This window comes from Aedes albopictus, chromosome 3 (genome assembly GCF_035046485.1).
Source record: "Aedes albopictus strain Foshan chromosome 3, AalbF5, whole genome shotgun sequence".
Classification (NCBI taxonomy): Eukaryota; Metazoa; Arthropoda; class Insecta; order Diptera; family Culicidae; genus Aedes; species Aedes albopictus.
In genome coordinates, this window is record NC_085138.1 from 1,167,595 (window position 1) to 1,180,268 (window position 12,674).

General features: G+C 35.3%; 1 protein-coding gene across 2 annotated transcripts in view; it reads right to left on the reverse strand.

The window, feature by feature from the left end:
• LOC109398252 (putative sodium-coupled neutral amino acid transporter 10) overlaps nt 1–12,674 on the reverse strand; it is a 629,771-nt gene that overhangs the window by 495,146 nt on the left and 121,951 nt on the right. For both annotated transcript variants that reach the window (XR_009995593.1, XR_009995592.1), the window contains exon 6: nt 4,886–4,930. The gene's annotated coding sequence lies outside the window, so the exon portion shown is untranslated. The remainder of the gene's footprint in view (nt 1–4,885; nt 4,931–12,674) is intronic.

Genomic DNA, 12,674 nt, shown 5'->3' on the forward strand with positions numbered 1-12,674 from the left:
GACTGAGTTATAGCGGAAAACAGACGAAAATAGAAGCCACCGCCCAAGTGGCGCGATTCCCTACTCCAGGAATTCCTTCAGGAATTCCTCCAGGAATTAATCTACGAATTTCTTCTGGAATGACTACAGGAATTCCTCTAGGAATTGTTCCAGGATATACTCCAGGAATTCCTATTAAAAACATATTCCAGGAATTCCTCCAGCAATAACTACAGGAATTCCTAAAGGAATTGCTGTAGGAATTACTACAAGAACTTCCTCCAGGAAGTACTCCAGAAATTCGTCCAGGAAATGCTCCAAAAATTACTTCAGAAATTCCTCCAAGAATTAAAAAGGAAATCTTCCAGGAATTGTTCTGGGAAATACTTTAGGAGTTCCTTGCGAAAATTCCTCAGGGAATTACTTTAGGAATTTTTCCAGGAATTATTTTAGAAATTTCTCCATGAATTCTTACAGGAAATCCTGCAGCAATTCCTCCAAAAAAAATAACTTCAAAAATACCTCTAAGAATTCCCTCAAGAAATTGTTTTGAAATTCCTTTACAAATTACTACATGAATTCTTCCAGAAAGTATTCTTGTAGGAATTCTTGGAGGAAATCCTGAAAGAATTCTTCAAGGAATTCTTGAAGAAATTCCTAAAGAGATTCTTGGTGGAAATCTTGGAGGTATTCCTGAAGGAATTCATGGAAGGAAAAACATCTGGAGGAATTCCGGAAGCAATTCTTGGAGGAATTCCTGGGGAGTTTCCTGTAGGCATTTGTGGAGGAATTTCTGCAGGTATTTATTGAAAAATACCTGGAGGTATTCCTAGAAGAATTTATAAAGGGATCCCTAGCCAAATTCCTGGAGAGATTCTTGGAGGAATTTTTAACAGAAGTATTTGAGCAGGTCGTGAAGAAATTCTTATTTGAGTTCCTGTCAGAATTCTTTAAGGAATTTCTGGAGAAATTCCTGAACGAATTCTTGTAGAAACTCTTAGCAGAAGTTTTGGAGGAATATCTAGAGAATTTATTTGGAAAAACTCCTGGAGCAATTTTTGGAGAAATATTTGAAGGAGTTCTCGGAGTAATTCTTAGAGAAAATTCTTGAAGGAAATCTTGAAAGAAGTCTTGGGGCAGCTCCTGGAGAATTCCCTGAAGGAATTTTCTGAAAAATCCTTGGAGTTCTTGAGGAATTTCTGGAGGTTTCCTGAAGAATCTTGGAGGTACAGGGGATAGACAAAATTATCAGGACAGGCGAAATTTTCACTACTCAAAAAATTGTCATGTAGCTGTAACTTTTCGAGAATTGCATAAAATATTCTCAACTTTTCACTGTAAGTTTCTTAACTAGTTGTGTATCGGTGGTCACAATTTGAAGAAGATTGGGCTATCTGCACGTAGTTATAAAGTGTATAGAAAAGGTATAATTATCCGATAGATAACTTTAAGCTATTATATCTCCGGATTCAATTAACCGAATGCAATGAATTTTTGACCATTCATGACTTATACAATGAGCTATAAAAAAACGTTTGACCTAACTTAAAATTCTAAACAAGGAAGAAAATTATAGCGATTACATTATTTTTCTAATAAAACACCAAATTATCCAAAACTTCAATATCGTTTCAAATCAAGATACTAATCATAGTTCATTAAAATTTCCTGTAATTTGCTTGAATATAAATATGTGTTAAAGGAAAGTAACAACAAAGCCGGCAATAAATTGAAAATGTAATGGGATGCATATTAAAAATAGACAAATTTACTTATAAATCATAAAATTAGAGCTTATTATATAAGTCTTAAATTGTCAAAATTTCATTGCATTCGGCTAATTGAATCCGGAGATATAACATATCAAAGTTGGTTATCAGATAATTTACCTTTTCCTAGAATCTTTATAACGTCGTGCAGAATAACCCGATCTTTTTCAAATTTTGACCCATTTGATCAACTTACAGTGAAAATTTGAGAATATTTGATACACTTTTCGTAAAGTTACAGCTAGCTGAACACTTTTTGAAAAGTGAAAATGTTGCTTGGCCTGAATTTCTGTTGATTTTTACACAGATCGAAAAAAGATTGTGAAATTCTGTGACATATGATGCACATGATTGGAGCGTGGGATATCACAGAAGTTTACATGACATATCATGTAGAAGTCATAAAATATCATGTAAACTTCCATTATATGTCATGTAATCCAGCATAACTTAGTGTGTTTACATTTGTGCTATGTAATGTACATGATATATCATGTAAACTATCATAAAAGCAAGTTTACATGACTAAACTAAAGTTTACAAGATGTGTAAATCTCATTATTTTTATCTGTATAGAATGACAGATGTTTTTTTTATATGTCATGTAATTCGGCATGAGTGTTTGTTTACATGATATAGAACGCAAATTTACATCATATATCACGCAAACCATCATAACACTAAGTTTACATGACTAAAATAAAGTTTACATGACGTGTAAATCTCATTATTTTTATCTGTGCAGCTCGAAATTGCGAACATAAGTATGATTTTCTTCATACTCCAATTACCACTTTCACATCTTCGTCTGCGACTGCTTGGCAATGGATCCAATTTATCTCCCCTCTGCTTATTCCACGCAATCGCCTATACGGCAGTTAGATCCAAGCCAAAATTCAAGAACTCGATGTTGACAAAGTACTACTACACATTCTTCTGCCCACTTGTTCCGCCGAAACGCACCCCCCGTGAAGCGCTCGAAATGACCGTAATCCACGGAAGCATATACAATTAATTGAGTTTTATCACGCCGAGTTTGATTGGATACGCGCAAATCGTTTGATAACCTATCATCATCATCACCGTCGTCATCGGCATTGCGACCAGACTGCAGGCAGTTGCAGCAGCAGCAGCACAACATTAAACAAAATTGCGCTCTCGCCTCTGAAAACACGCCACCTCTCGTTGATGTTGTTGGTGTGTCGTATGTATATCGTTAGCGCAACGACGAGTAAGCCCTGGCTGGGACCATAAATTCCGCTTTCCTGAAGAGAGGTGCGTTGAGTGTGGTACGTACGGGTCAAGGGATGTCGCCTGCGACTTTGCCTTCAATTCAATGGAATCCGCTTGTACAGGGGATAGACAAAATGATCGGGACAGGCAAAATTTTCACTTTTCAAAAAATGTTCAATTAGCTGTAACTTTTCGAAAAGTACACCAAATTTTTTTAAATTTTTACTGTAAGCTCCTCAACTAGTTGTGTATCAGTGGACGAAATTTGGAAAATATCGGACAATTCTTCACGAAGTTATAAATATTTTTGAAAAAGGTCAAATTATTCGATAGCCAACTTTGAGCTGTTATATCTCCGGATTCAATGAACCGAATGCCATGAAATTTTGACCATTTATGACTTATATAATGAGCTATGAAAAACCATTGACTTAACTTAATATTCTTAACACGGAAGAAAATTATAACGATTAGATTATTTTTCTAATAAAATACCAAATTATCCAAAACATCAACATCGTTTTAAAATTCAAGATGCAAATTATAGTTCATTTAGTTTCCCTCTAATTGACTTATATATAAATGCGTTTGGAACGAAAGTAACAACATAACCGCCAATAAATTGAAAAAGTAATGGTATGCATATTAAAAATAGACCAATTTACTAAAAAATCGTGAAAAAAATAAAATCGCTATAACTTTTTCGCTTGTTAAAAATTTCAAGTTAAGTCAAATGTTTTCCAGAGTTCATTATATCAGTCTAGAATGATCAAAATTTCATTGCAATCGGTTCATTGAATCCGAAGATATAACAGCTCAAAGTTAGCTATCGGATAATTTGACCTTTTTCAAAAATCTTTATAACTTTGTGAAGAATTGGCCGATCTTTTCCAAATTTTGTCCACTGATACACAACTAGTTGAAGAACTTACAGTAAAAATTTGAGAATATTCGATGCACTTTTCGAAAAGTTACAGCTAGTTGAACATTTTTTGGAAAGTGAAAATTTTGCCTGTCCCGATCATTTTGTCTATCCCCTGTACAAGTTCCGGATAAATGGATTGATCACGGAGGAAAATATGTATGTGTTTTGAAGGTTTGTTGGCACTAAAGAATACGTAAATATTAATGTATTCAAATGGCATTTTGTGGGCTTTTGACATTGGTAGAACATTTGAATCATAGGTTTCAATTGAGCCCAATTGAAAATATAAATCTACCTAACTTTTATGCAGTCAGAATGTAGAATTAGTTAAAATACCCCAAAATTAAAAAAAAAATGTATTTGCGTCATTTATTTATACCTAGTATGAAAAGATAGCATAATATAACAGAGCATAAATTGGAATTTCGATAGAGTTGTAAAAATGAATATTTCGAAAACAATTATGTACGAATGATACTACTTTCCACAATAAGGTCGATGCAAGTATTTAATTTGTTTTATGTCACCATCCCCCTCCCCTTCTAAAATCCCAAAATATTGAAGGGGCGAAAAACATGGCGGCTCATGACTCCATTTTCAATAGAAAAAATGTTTTCAAGCAAAAAATTTTCAACAGCTGAAAAATATTTTTTCAAAGCCTAGTGGGTATAATTTTAAATTTTTTAATAGTTTTTTTTTCTTTTGTTCCGGAAACGGTCAGACCTGAAGCAGCTTCCGATACATCAAGGATTGTTAAAATAATGAACATTGCAATAGGGGTGATACACAAATTATGTCACGCAAAAATCGACCTTTTTCAACCTCCCCTCCCCCCCTATGTCACACTTTTTGTATGAGACCTCAAAAATCTTTGTATGGATCGTCACGTTATGCAAAGCCCCCCTCCCCCTTAAAAGCGTGACGTTATTTGTGCATGACCCCATAAAGAATGCAGAAAATAAATTCAAAAGGCACTCACCTATTCTCAGCTGATCACTTGGAATAGACGTTTCTAGTGGAATATCTGAAAATGAAAGAAAATAGCGAGTTTAATACTGTTCAGTTTTATTTTTAACTATAAATCCAGATACGTATTTCAATATTAACTGTAAAGTCATCAATGGAACATAGACAATTTTTAATTTGCATATCAAATTATGAGAATTTATAGAAAGTTTTAAACATGCACCAATTTATAATTCAATCAGTTTACTGACATCAAAGTTACGGACCTCTGTAAATAATAACTTTTTATTTTCAATGCCTTACAATCCTGATTCAGAATAAGCCTCTGAAGAAGTTTGTGGATTGGAAACTCCTGTGTATTGAAATCTGACCAACAAACGGAGCTTGGGAGTAGCTTATCGCTGTCAATGTAGGGTGACAATGGGTATTGTCGGCCGGTTTGTTCTCTTCGTCATGAGGGGTTTTTGTCAGCTAAATTGCCTGAAACTTGGCCATATAATTCAGCTTAGTTGGGAAGAATTTGAGACCAACTCTGAGTTCAATAGATTTCAAAAAACCCCCAAAGACGAAGAGAACAAAACGGCCCCTACATATTCGAAAATTTCAAACGTTATTAAGTCCATAACGGGGCCGGCCACGTCGTTACGGTCATCGAGGAAGGAAAGGAATGTTAGTACATATAACGTGGGTTGCTTACTAAAGACCAAGATCACCTCAGCTTTTCCACGTCTGTCACGGGAAGGAGCTTTTGTTTTTTGGGAGGGGAAAAAGTCACATGATCTGGATTCACTTTGGTAAGTGATATGGTACATGCAACCTCTATTTAAATCAAAACATCGAAATATAACACATATTGATACCGAAGGTGACGAATTATTCGTAAATGCAAAAACGAGAAGAAAGAAAATTATTGACAAAACGTGAGAACTCGACTCAATACTTGACGAATCTTTCAATGATGATGATATTGATTTTCACGGGTTATTGGACGCTACCTCCTGTCAAAATTCATTCATAAAATCGACTCGTAAAATGGACTATACAGTGGGGACCCGATTTTGTCAGCCCCTGGTATACGCTAACGCCACTCAGCACTAAAGTGCATAATTTCCAGGCTACATCAGAAATGTGTAACACTTGCACTTTCACAAAATCAGCTCTTGTGTCCGCAAAATCGTTAAATTCGCAAAAAAATTACTAGTGACCTTGGAAGACACAAAAAACGACATTTTTCATCTAGATGAGTGTACGAGCTGTTTTTGTGAATGTGTAACTGTTACGCATTTTTGTGTGGTCTGGAAATAATGCACTTATGAGTAGGACTTACACATTCTAGGTACTGAGTGGTTTTAGCGTGTAGCATTTTGGGCTGACAAAATAGAGTACCTTTTTATTAATTTTTATTTTTGTGTATTTTAACTAAAGCTAATTCTACACTTAAAATAGAGAACACTTAAATAGAGTATCTGACAAAACCAAGACATTCTTTAAATTCTTTTTTTACTAAAAAAAAAATGATTTAAAAAGATGTAGCAGCGAGTGGGTGTTTGGAGATAGATGAGGGTCTGTTTTATGAAAAAAAAAACTCGAGTTGGTGCTGAGGGCACAAAAATAAATGGGATTTTAAGGACAAGCGTCTTGAAATCTCGCTTCAACAATGCATTAGAATTTCAGGCCCACAAATTTCAAGAAGCAAGGTTCATACAACAGTGCATTTTTTATTTTGTTCTTGCTCACTTGTAAAAATCTTAAAATAACAAGATCAGGTGCGCTGGTTTTGTTTACCATGAGATTTGTGCGTTCGAAATCGTGATTCGTTGACAAATTCGACCATTGTGGCGGTTATTTTGGAATTCTATGAATGTTTTTTTTTTTGCATTTTACAGCAGATTTTTTAAATCTTTTACTTCTTTTTCTTGTCATAACATCTCAACTGGAACACAATAGCTTTCAGATGACAGTAGACGATTTCTTATACATATACAATTTTGCATATTATTTTAACAATTTTGGGACACTGGGACACTATCGCAATTTTAAACGACGTTAATACAATGTTGATAATTTATTAATTAATTAAGCATGTTAAATTAATGTTCAAGATTGTACAGTCAGGTCTTTTTTACGCGGTTTACGCATAAAAAAATCCATTTTCTTATTTTTGCATGATTCGTCGAGAAATGGTGAGACATTTTTTTACGCGTTTTTTTTTATATTTTGAACTGATTTTTTTACGCGGTACGCCTTTCTCGCGTAAAAAACCTGACTGTACCCCCAAACACCCCCCTCCCTCAAAATTCAAATTCAAAATTCAATGTCACGAAGAATAGTTGACAGCTACCCCTTTAAAAAAACCCGATTTAATCCACCTATGGTGAACAGAACCCTTCTTACACTTATTAAAATTACACTAGTTTACAAAATAAAATGAATGTCGTGAACTTCTGTCAACGACCAAAATTTTTGGAGCACAATTTAGCGCTGATTTCGAAACCGACCTTCAAAAAATTTAAAGTAGAACAGTTTTGGAGTTTTAGCTTAATATCGAGTTTTACAACTTTTTGAAATATGGAATTTACTTAAATTCAAATATCTTGCATTTTGTTCAACCAATTTTAAATCTTTTTCCATAAATTAAAAGCTGAATATAATACCATTCGATCATCTGAATGCAGGTTTTGCGTAAGATTGATAAAATTCAAGATATTGGCAAGTTTTAGGGACGATCTCCTTAAATTTTAGCAACATTTCTAAAAATATATGAAGAAATATATTTTTTTCAATTAGAAAAAAAAAAACAATTTAAAAATTCTTTCTCAACGTTTATTTGACATATCATATATTGGCGAGTTACATTGGTGAGTTAATTGGAGCATTGATTACGGAGAATGAGATGTTTGAATTGAGCGACTTTGCTTAAAAATAGAACAAAAATCGATTTCAAATCATCAACATTGTATGGAAAGTCGAAAAAATTTCCGCTCAACTGTAATTTTTTTCCTTCGCGTTTTCGAACTCAGGGCATGATTCCACAACAAAAATGATCATCAGCTTACCGAGTTCAAAAATGCTGTAAACTAGTGTTATTGTTGTATTCGAGGTTGTATTATTTGTATTTAACATATTTATTTTGTGTAATTGACCAAAAGTTCTAGAAAATATTGTGGATTTGGCATCTAGTGGATTGGTTTCCAAAATAGCATCATGGACCATGGACTAAACTACCAGAAATGCCAGACACCTCCTAGAATCTTGAATGGAATGTTTAAAAAATAGCTTACATAATCTGGAATATTGTATATTTTGTTAACTGCCAAAATATCTTGAATCGATTAACAAATGGGTAAGAAAATCATCGAGAAACACTTTGTCTAATATCTCTTAATCAGTCGATTAAATTAGCTACGAAGTACTTGGTATTCATGGTTATGGTGTAAAAAGGACAAAAGTGATATATCTACTATACTATGTTCATCAGTTTTAGCATTGGCTAGTTATTTTAGCTATTGTAATTTAAATCTGTGAGGTTCATTAAAAATATTTCTGTCCGGTTCTTGCATTTTTCCTACAATATATGAATTCAAAGCTTTCATTTAACATATTGTTAGTTTTCATAGAATTCCTGTGTATTTATTATTTGTTATTTATAATTTTGTTGAAAACAGTAACCTGCTAGTATACACTTTGTATGAGGTCAGCATTATTTATTGAAAAATAATTTCCCATAGACTGGTCAAAAACTAATGCAAGATAACGAGTGCATATAATAATAAAAAAAAAAAATTATTGAAATACTCTTCGTAAGATATCTCAGTAATCAAATGTCGAATCGAAATAAAATTTCAGGGCCTTTTACTAGGATATTGTAGCTTTCATTTGGTGCTTAGAAAACCTAAATCGGTTGACAGACGGCTGAGATATTTATTATGGTACCCTTGGTCAAAAATCTCTCAAAAAGTTAACCTGTATTACTCCCAAGAACTCTTTGAAAGATATCTCGGTAACAAAATGTCCAATCCTAATGAAATTGTATAGGGTTCTACTAGAATGTTGTAGCTTTCATTTGGTGCCACGAGAACCGAAATCGGTTGACAGACGGCTAAGATATTTATTATGATACACTTGGTCAAAAATTTCAAAAGGTTTAGTTGTATAAATCCTAAGTACTCTTCGAAAGATATCTCTGTAACCAAATGTCCAATCGAAATAAAATTTCTGGGCGATCTACTAGGATGCTGTAGCTTTCATTTGGTGCTAAGAGAACCCAAATCGATTGACAAACGGCCAAAATATATATTATGATACACTTGTTCAAAAATCTTAAAAAGTTTAGATGTATGACTCATAAGTACTCTTCGAGAGATATCTCGGTAACCGAACGTCCAATCGAAAAAAAAAATCAATAGCGTTCTACTAGGATGTAGTAGCTTTCATTTGCTTCCAAGAGAACTCAATTCGGTTGAAAGACGGCTGAGAAACGTGCGTGACTTTTTTTGTAACGCACACACACATACACACATACACACATACACACATACACACATACACACACATACACATACAGACATTTGCTCAGTTCGTCGAGCTGAGTTCATTGGTATATGAGACTCGACCCTCCGGGCCTCGGATCGAAAGTCGGTTTTTCGAGCGATATTTATACCCTTCTTATGGGTGTAAGAAGGGTAAAAAAGCCTCAATAAAAAGCCGAAACGTCAGGTAGAGCTAAACACACCGTTTAGATCAGTCCAAGACCGGAAAAGCAAGATTTTTCGTAAGTAAAAAAAGGTGGTATTCATCCAGCACACATCACTAATAACTTCCATCTCTGACAACTCAATGTCAACGAATGAAAATGAATCAACATGTGATCGAGGATAAGTTTTAACTCATGCTGCCCGAATTGGCATTCCTGAAGGAATCCCGTAAACAAATTCTAGATGGAATTATTGCAGCATCTCTACATACATTCCTAGACGATTTTAAGTAGAAATTTCTGGATAAAGTCCTGCAAGAATACTAGCAAGAATTTCTGGAGGAATCCCAGCAGGAGTTCCTGAAGGAATCCCTGTGGCTATCACAGGAAGAATTGTTGAGCAATCCCTAGATAAAATTTAAAATTTAATATCAGAGCGCGTATTTCGACTACCACTTGTAATCTTCCTCAGTGTCAGTTCCAGTGGATAAATGGCGATGCTCAGTGAAACACTTTTTCATTTTTCTAGTTAGGCCGATGCAAATTTTATTTTCTTTTATGTCCGAGACCTCTCATTGGGTACGAGGGGGGGGGACAAAAAATAATAAGGAACAAACGAAAAAAAACTATTGAAAAATTTAAAATTATACACACTATTGAAAAAATATTTTTCGACTATTGAAAAATTGTTGCTTGGAAACAATTTATCTATTTAAAATGGAGTCATTGGCCGCCATGTTTTTTTTCGCCCCTTCAATATTTTCAGATTTTTGAAGGGGGGGGGGGGGGGGGGTGACATAAAACAAATTAAATATTTGCATCGGCCGTAAAAGAAGGCTGACAAAATAGGGTCAGACAAGATCAGGTCACAACTGCTTTTGTTGGGTAAATCCACGGAAAACATTGCTTATTATTATAAAATACGGTTAGTTTTAAATATGTTATACTGTTAATTATTTCAATAATATGGAACAGGCTCACCGATAAATAACCTTGCAAGTGTCTAGTATCCAGCAATGAAAATGGTGTCAGAAGTGGCTGTCTTTATCTTCACGAATCACCTAATACCATGGAGTCGATATATTGAGACAAAATTATGCCGACACCAATTGTGCGCGCATCTTTACAATGCTATCGTCGCACATGCTTTGTACATAACCGTACTGAACTATGACCACAATCACGGCCCAGAATCAGCATCTTCCTTACGCACACTTAACTAAGCTTTACTATGTCAGTAATCTTTAAATTTGAAAACTCTAAATATGTTTTTTTTTTCAGAACAATACTGTGCGATAGCGCACCTCCGAAGATCTTCTGCAGTAAGAGGAAAGGTTTTTTGTTTTGTATACAGAATTAATACTTTCCAAAAAAGATCGTTCCTTCATGAACAATGACGGCGCCTTATTCCAATCTCTTATTTATGGATCATAAATCATTTCACACTATCAACCACAAACTGACCTACCGGAGCTAAAAACTACCAAAACCATGATTTGAATAAAAAGCAGTGACGCTACATAAAAATTAATTTAGTTTATCTTATACCTATTGCTATTTTCCATTTGATTGAAAACAGTTTCCTCATTTTTTTGCAGATGAAACCTAAATCATGAATGACAAGTACTGATTTCCATAAATAAGGTTTATGCTTTCAAACATTTTCGGCTTTTCATGTTGTTCATGCAGATTTCATGCTGCAATTGATCTTTTTTAGCATCAAACATTGAAACCGTAACAACGAGTCATGATATCATGCCGATGTTTATGGTGTATTTTTATAACCTAAAAACACATATTGATCTCCAAATCATGAAGCATTTTTCAGTTTCGGGCTCAGAATTTCAACCGTAGTGTAAGAAATTTTATCTATCACAACTTTTCTGTCCCGATCTATCGATTACAACTAGCATTGCATAAATTTTCACTCGAGAAAGAGTTCTCGGAGTGCCCTGCGTCATTCAATCTGTTTTGAAAGTCGACATTAAATTCAATAAGATCGCAAAATCTGCACGCAATAACGACGTACCCAATTGTCGTAAGCCGCAACGCGTTTTGAATTGAGCCACCATTTGCATTGGTCTGCCTTTGCTCCACCTAAACGCCAACGGCATCCTTAAACCCGCCACCAAGTTAACCCAAAATTATGACCAGTTGGTAGTATTTCAATTTCTCTTCTCGGAACCCTCGGATGGAACTACCGAACATCGTCATTCGCTGAGCAGCATTCAGATCCATTTCGCGTGCCACAGCCCGAACGCAGCAATCACGTTTCAAAATTTGGTTATTGATGAGAGCTTCCCGCCCTCGGCCTCGGGTCCGTTCAATCCACTTGCGACGGGGACCACAATGGGAACCACTCCGCAGGAACCTCGATATTGTGGGAATGACGATGGCGTTCTTGATTGTTGAATGGTATCTGTACGCTCTATGCACCATCATTCTACACAATATCAATCCCGATCCGAAGAACGATTTATCGTGCTGCGGCGAAACGACGACGATTACGACGTTGAAGGATGGTCCAAAATTATATCGTTTATTGTGTGTTCCACTGACTCGTTGAAAGATTTATCTGAATGATGTCCATTTATTTGATAAATAAACGAAGTGTGTGCATCTTTTCGAATCCAGGTGGAAATACCTGGTAGGTAGCATGCCCGAGGCTTGCGCGATCGCAACCAGAATCAAGACAGCAGCACAGCGGTTAACGGATGCTCTCCATCCAATGCCAAACGATTGCCAGCTTGGGAAGGGGTTCAGTCCCGTGCTAAGCTAACGAACCGATAAGCGAAGCGAACGATTGATTGGGTAGACGGCTAAGAACGCCAATGGGTTGAAGCACCAGGGAACGAGAATCCCCAAAAACGTCAAAATAAAATTATAACAATCCAAATCACGTGATGATGGCCGACAAAGGGAAAAGAGAATGGAGCGCGGTTTTTTTTTGTGAGAAAAAAAAAGTGTTACAATTCTGATATCCCGAGAGCTTTTGAAGTTCGGTGGGGACAGAAGATGGGCAATGAAGGAACAAATTTTTGTCGAATGGACAAACTGTAATTTGGTTACAAGGAGAATTATAATGGTAGCTGATTACCACAGAAATTTA